Source organism: Chenopodium quinoa, unplaced genomic scaffold, assembly GCF_001683475.1.
Source record: "Chenopodium quinoa cultivar QQ74 unplaced genomic scaffold, ASM168347v1, whole genome shotgun sequence".
NCBI lineage: Eukaryota > Viridiplantae > Streptophyta > Magnoliopsida > Caryophyllales > Amaranthaceae > Chenopodium > Chenopodium quinoa.
In genome coordinates, this window is record NW_018743032.1 from 1701040 (window position 1) to 1708365 (window position 7326).

A 7326-nucleotide genomic window follows, 5' to 3' on the forward strand; every position below is an offset into this window, starting at 1 on the left:
AGGGGCACAGGGAAGCATGATTCATAATTCATTAGGGGCACAGGGAAGCATGATTCATAATTCATTGGATCGTATTTTTGTATTTTTTTTATTTGAAAAACAATAAAATCTAAACTATAAAGCAATAAAAAAGACTAAACTAAGCACACCAAAGAAAAAGGAAAGAAAGAAAACCTATGTATACAAGAAATTCCCCCCAAGCCAAACCAAACAATGTCCTCATTGGCTCAAAGGGAAGAAATAAAGTAACCCAGGCGACTACCCCTCATCATTAAAATCGTATCCACCACCATCCCAAGCATTGCAATGCATCACCTTGGTACAATTCTGGACAAGAAAGAAATAAAGTGTTAGTAGGAAAAAAGGTAAAAATGAGTCAGGCTCACTATTTCGTTCATAACTTTTTCTTATAAAAATTATAATGTAGTGATTCCAATTTAATTGGAAAGTATAATTGAAGAGCTTTCCAACAATAGGTCACACGCAAAATTCCGTTAAGAAACGCAAAAGATATGGCGTTTTGAAGTTGGCCAGCTTTGCTGTCGCGCTCTCGCGCCTGATCAGGCGAGGCTCCGCCCGCTCGGGCGCGCATTCGAGCGAGTTTAACACTTTTTTCAACCTTTGTTCTTGCGCCCGGTCGGGCGCCATATTGCCTGGTAGGGCGAGATTGCTCGTATACGGACTTCCTCTCGCGCCCGGTTGGGCGCCCTACAGTACTTTGAGTCCGATTTTTCTCAATTTGTTCCTTTTTCTCCACTTGTTCATCTTCAAACCCAAGCCTTACATAATTTAGGACCCTTTCTATAGCATCCACTTCATCCTTCCATGTAGTGGCTTTTCCTGTGGAAGATGTAACACAACATACCTCCTCCAAGGGATCTCTAACGAGAGCTTGAGGCTTATTAGAAAAATTATATACATCAACCACATCAATACTATAGCACTTTTCTTCCAACATGGGGCTTTTGGGGGCATTATGTAAATTAAAAATAATATTTTCATCCCCTACACATAATGTAAGTTTACCACTTTTCACATCAATTATTGCCCCTGCGGTATGAAGGAATGGTTTACCCAATATTATTGGAATTTGCAAATCTTCCTCCATATCAAGAACAATAAAATCAACCTATATAAAATTTACCTACTCTAACAGGTACATCCTCTAAAACACCTAAAGGATATTTAAGAGAACGATCAGCCATTTGCAGAGTAATATTGGTAGCTTTCAATTTACCCATATTTAATTTAGATCTCACAGATAATGCTATAACACTTACACTTGCACCCAAATCACATAGAGCTTTATCAATCATCAAATTCCCTATGTGACAAGGAATAGAAAAACTACGTACCCGAATCTTTTAATTTAGGTGGAGATTTATTCTGTAGTATAGCACTACATTCCTCAGTAAAAACAACTGTCTCTATCTCACTAATAGATCTTATTCTGGACAAAATTTCTTTCATGAATTTAGAATATGCAGGAACTTGAGTAATTAATTTTGTGAAAGGAACCGTTACCTGCAAATTCTTGACGACTTCCAAAAACTTACCAAACTACTTATCTAACTTACTCTTGAGATGTCTATTAGGAAATGGTAGTTTGATAACTGGTTTATTTACATCTCCCTTCTTGTCTTGAGTTTTACCCTGCAATTTATTATCAAAAGAGTTAGTTTTATTCTAGAGCCCTGCAAGGTTAGTAACAACAATATTTGGTGTAACAGAATCATGATTAGCAATTTTTGTAATGATAGGTTCATCATCTTTGGGCATAGAAGGCCCATCATAATTTGAACCACTTCTCAGTGTAATTGAATTCACGTGATTTGTAGGTTGCACCGGTTGCGATGGTAGGGCTCCCTGCTGGCGAGTTTGTAGAGCAGAGGAAAGTTGCGCAATTTGATTGTCCACGATTTTATTATGAGCTAGAACCGAATCAATTTGCGCATCTACTCTGTATCTGTTTCTGCATATCAACTAATATCGTTCTGATTTTTGATAAGCCAGAATCAGAAGGAGGAGTAACAGTCTGTTGTGGTCTCTGATGTGGAGGTTGATAGTACCTCTGTTGCGGTTGTTGTACCTGCGGTGGGGAGTTAGGCGCATTCATACTATTGTTCGACATATTTTGGTTATTTCTCAACCTGCATTATAGGTGTTAGAGTATGGACTAGTTTGCTTATAAGCTTGAAAAAGCATTAATTTTTTCAAGCGAACTAGTACATTCCTGAGCCCAATGACCTACAAGACCACAATTTTCACAATTAATTGCAGAATTAGTGCTAATAGCAGAAACATTAGCAACGGGAGATGAATTAGAATTATTAATATTGTCTAATTTCTGGCTAATAGCAGTCAATTGTGCTGGCAAAAAGGATATAGAATCAACTTGGTGCTTTCCCTTATTTGCAAATCCTCTGGGATTCCTATATTGGGAATTATGAATAGCCATCTCTTCAACAACATCACTCGCTATATTCACATCTAAATTCATAAATATTTCGTTAGCTGCAGAGTCCAAAATCATTCTTGAATTATATCCAATCCCATTGTAGAAGGCTTGGATTATCTGCCACTGTGCTAGCCCATGATGAGGGCATTCTGTCTGTAAATCCTTAAATCTTTCCCAAGCTTCATACAAAGATTCATCTGCTTCTTGGGAAAAATTTAGGATCTTACTCCTTAATAAAAGTTGTTCTCTCTACAGGGTAGTATTTGTTATATAAATTCAAAACAAGAGTTTCCCAGTCAGTAATACCAAGTGTAGTTCTATTCAGTCCATTGTACCATAATTTAGCTTTACCACATAAAGAAAAGGGAAAGAGAATCTCCATGATTTGGTCCTGCGTGACCCCAGCTTGCCTAATAGTATTGCAATATTGGCAAAAATCCAAGATGTGAAGATTAAGATCTTCACCTGTAACTCCGCTAAATTTCTTCCTTTCGATCATGGTGATAAACTTGGGTTTAATCTCGAATTGTACTCCCTTGGGATTGGGTGTAGGTGCAAGGTGTGGAAAATCTGCCAGGGACGGCGGCGAATAATCGCTAGGCTTACGAGGTGGTTGAGCCGTCATCTCTGATTCTGGTTCTGAATAGACTTCTATGTCACTAGAATCAGATGGTGGTTCCAAAGGTAAAATACCCTCGAAAGTAGCTCGCACCTGTCTAAAAAGGTTCTTCTGTCTATGAAAAGAACGTTCAATTTCAGGGCAAACGGGATGTAACCTGATTTGGAACTCCTGGGCATAAACACAGAACTAAACAAACAAGTAACCAATTTATATTGTGGGAATTAAACTAACAATTAAATTAAGCAAATTAACTAAGGGAATAATCAATAATAAAAGGTCTAGGGTATAGGTTCACCAATAACTAATACTCCAGGGTAAAACATAATAATCAATCATCAATGCATAAATTAATCAGATTATAAATGGCTTTCGCTGTGTATTATAATCACAAAATTAATCTACCGGTATTAAATCGCATCTCTCAAATCTTGACTTAACCATTTATAAATTAACCTGCCTATTGAAACTAAGCCTAAACATCAATTCTCATCTTTCGAATCTCGAATCAATAATGCATATCTCATACAATTAAACCAACGCTAATCTAATTGCATAGCAGTAAATCAATCAATAGGAAATTAACCAAAACATTAACAATCAACAATAATAAATTACCCCTTCATATTATTTATGGATCCCCACAAACCCTATAATTAAACTACTCACACATAATTAAATCTCCACTAATCAAAGCAATAAAGCAAGACATAATTAAATCAAAGCAATTAAATTACTGAAAGTAAAGAGGGAAGAAATCGTTACCAAAATTAAAGGAAATTGTGAATTGCATAAATCAAGGAGTGTAGAGAGAATAAAAGTATCAAGAACAAGCTTAAACAAAATCTGGAATTAAATCTAGGGAGAAAAGACGTCATCGTCAATGTGTAAAAACGTAAATCAATCTTTGGCAACAAAAAGTATTTATACTAAACTAATAATCCTAATTAAAGAAAAAGATAAAATAATTAAAAATCCTAATAAAAACACGCGCCCGGTCGGGCGAGTGCTCGCCTTGCCGGGCGCGCCTTCAGGCGAGAGCTCGCCCTGCCGGGCGCGCCTCCGTGCGAGCTCCCGGGCAGACTTGAACTTCTTCAATTGTGTCGTTTCTTAGCCCAATTCGCATTTCCTCTTTGGGTTCTAAATACATGGTCCATTGCCCCAGATTCTTCTTCTTTGCCGAGCCCTTAATCACCGCTTTGATGACTCTTACCGGTCTTGGGCCTCGGAATGTGGTCATATAAATGCGGCCTTACTCCAATGCTCGTAGTGGCTCTAATAAATCCAGGAAAATATTCCAAATCTGCAATTTCCTATAAAACAATACCAAATCTACGAAAACACTAGAAACGCATATTAGTAACAAAAATAGCTCCGTAGAGCTCAAATAAACACAATTATGACCATTGGGACGGGGAATAAATATATATAAAAAATAGACTTATCAGCAGCACATGGAAAATTATTATGAAGAATTTGCTAGCTCTTCAAAGAATGTCCAAATGAATTCTCAATAATTTTTTGCATAATTATTGAACCGAGATGGCCTAACCGGTCATGCCAAACAACAAAGTTATCAGTAAATAGCATGAGTTTCAATAGCCTTAATTTTTTTGTAGTACAGACCAGTGGAGAATGTAGGGACTTTCTCCAAAACATGTTTTGTGCCTTGAGTAATATTCATGATTTGAAGGAATGCATTATTTTCTTCATTAATTGTCTCAATATGATAACCATTGTTGCGAATATCCTTAAAACTTAATAAATTTCTTTGAGACAGGGGAGTATAATGCATCAATTATTTTAATTTCAGTTCCCCAAGGCAATTTTATGTTGGTTCTTCCGGAGCCTTCAATTATACTTGTACTACCTAATATGGTACTCACATTAATTATTTTTCATCATCAAATGAGAGAAATATATTTTTTTTAAGTATTGTATAAGTAGTTTCACTGTCAGCAACACATAATTCTTCACCATTCATAGCAAACTGAACTTAAGTATTATCCATATTCTTCATGAAATAAAATGCATGTTGATAAGTGTCATTCATGACATTTTAGGGCATTTTTCTCCCTTAGTTTTAGGTTTATTTTTGTGTTTCTTTGTTATTTCTATTTCTTTTAGTCTTGTTTTAGTTATCTTTGTCTTAGTTTATGGTTTTAGGCCTTAGTTGTGAATAATATGCTTTTTGCTCGGTTTCTAGCTTGATTTGCGTGTTTTTCTATGTGTTCTTTCACTCTTTTCTCTCTTGGTCTATTTGTGTAGGTGCTTGACGCTTTCTTCGATGCTTATGACCCGAGAATAGGCAAGAAAGTTCAATAGAAGAATCTTGAAGCTAAGAAAGAAGCTAAGAAGCTTGAGACAAGAAAGCTTGAAGCTCGTAGAAGGCCTTAAATCGAGTCTTGTACACTCTTTCAGCCATAACTTTTTATCTACACATTGGATTGGGGAGATTCAAATTGCGTTTAAAACTAGACTTGATGAGATTTCTAACGATAGGTTGAACACCCCAAGAGGACTCCTAGAACAGAAGTTATGGCTGTTCGAATCTGCAAGACGCTGCCAGGCTGCGCAGCCGCTGCGGGCGCGGCTATTTGTGCCGCGGGCGCGGCTATTTTTTCCGCGGGTGCAGCCCTCTGTTCTTCCCAACTGTTGCAACTTTCTGGAGATGTCTCGGAGAAGCCTCGCCACGGGGGCGGGTTTCTAGGTCTTTTACGAGCTTAATTTTCGGATTTCTTTCTTTCTTTTCTTGTAATATGAATAGAGGACTTCTTAGACTTTCTAAGCGGGAAGTTTTTGGGAGTATTCTCTCCTCTTTGAGGGGATGAAACCCCTTTTCTTTCTCCATCATTTTATCACTTAGATTAGGGCTTAGATTTAGTTTTATCTTTGTTTTGTAATTTAGTTTAAGATTAGTTTAGAGAGAGAAAGTGAAGAGCTTCAATGGTGGATTGAAGAGGTTGAAGATGCAAAATGTGACATTGTTTTGGATTCCTTTTCAATACTTCAATGAGCATTCTAAACTCTATCTCATTTATTGTTTTCTTTAATTATTGCTTTGATTAAGTTGCTCTTGTTATTGATTTTGTTCTTAGTTGAATGTTTTCCATAATTTCTTGTTTACTTAGTTTAATTGTTTAGGTTTAATTGTTCTTGTTAGTTTGGTTTAATTGGTTTCTTGATTGTTCTTCTTTATTCTTGTTAGTTTAGATGGATTTAGTTTCTTTGTTTTGTTGATTTAGTCATGTTAGTTTAGTTTCCTAGCTGGGGTTAGGGATGATTGTTGATTAATGTGCAAAATGAACACTTTATTGATTTTTGATTGGGATTGTTGGTGTATTGAACTAAGAATGAAGTAATTAATGCTTGACGTCTTTTTAGTCAATCGATATCATGATTTAATCGCTATTATGCTAGTTGTGCGGGAGTGAGCTAGTTTAATAGAAGAATTTCGTTGCTTAGTTGACCACGACCTCATAGGCGGGGTTGAGAGTCTAATGGCCTAGTGTGTGCGAGAGTGACCTAGGTTGTTAGGCAATTCTCCAATTTCATCTACTTGACCAATTAGATAATCGATAGTGTTTGTTTGCGTTTGATTAGTGCTAGTATAGCGGTGTGTATTGTTTTTTCTTGGTGATTTGGATGTGCTCATTGAGGTGTGTTTAATGCTTGCTTTCACTACTTTGGCTAATTGAATGCATGATCTAATTGCTACCTTATTTAGTTTCTTGGAAAAGAGCTATTTAGGTAGAAGAGAACCCCTTGAGTTGATCACGAGCCTTTGGCCGGGATTGGGTGTTTAATTGTATAGCGTGCTCGAGAAAGACCTAGATGATTAAGAGTTGCCCCTTTCATTTGATTGCAAATGTCCATGCTTATTGCTATGCTTGTGCTCGTCACATTAATTATGCTTGATTCCCCTTCCCTAGTGACTTTATTTCTTAGGTTCTAATTCCGTAGTTAGTAAGTTCTCCTGTTTTGTTTTAATCCACCCCTCATATCTCCTTTGACCTAGCTTAGTTGGTGGTAGTGTTGACGATAGTTTAGCCCTCTCTGCAGATCGACCCTTTACTTACCATTAGACTTGTCTAGTGTAGGTTTAGGTATCTAAATATTGTTTGGTAGAGGGATATTTAGTCCAACGACCTAATCTAATCCGCTCTCACCACATGTCAAAATTTATTAAGCATAAAATTAATGATGATAAAAATAAATAAATCAATAAAAACATCCAAATAGTTCATAA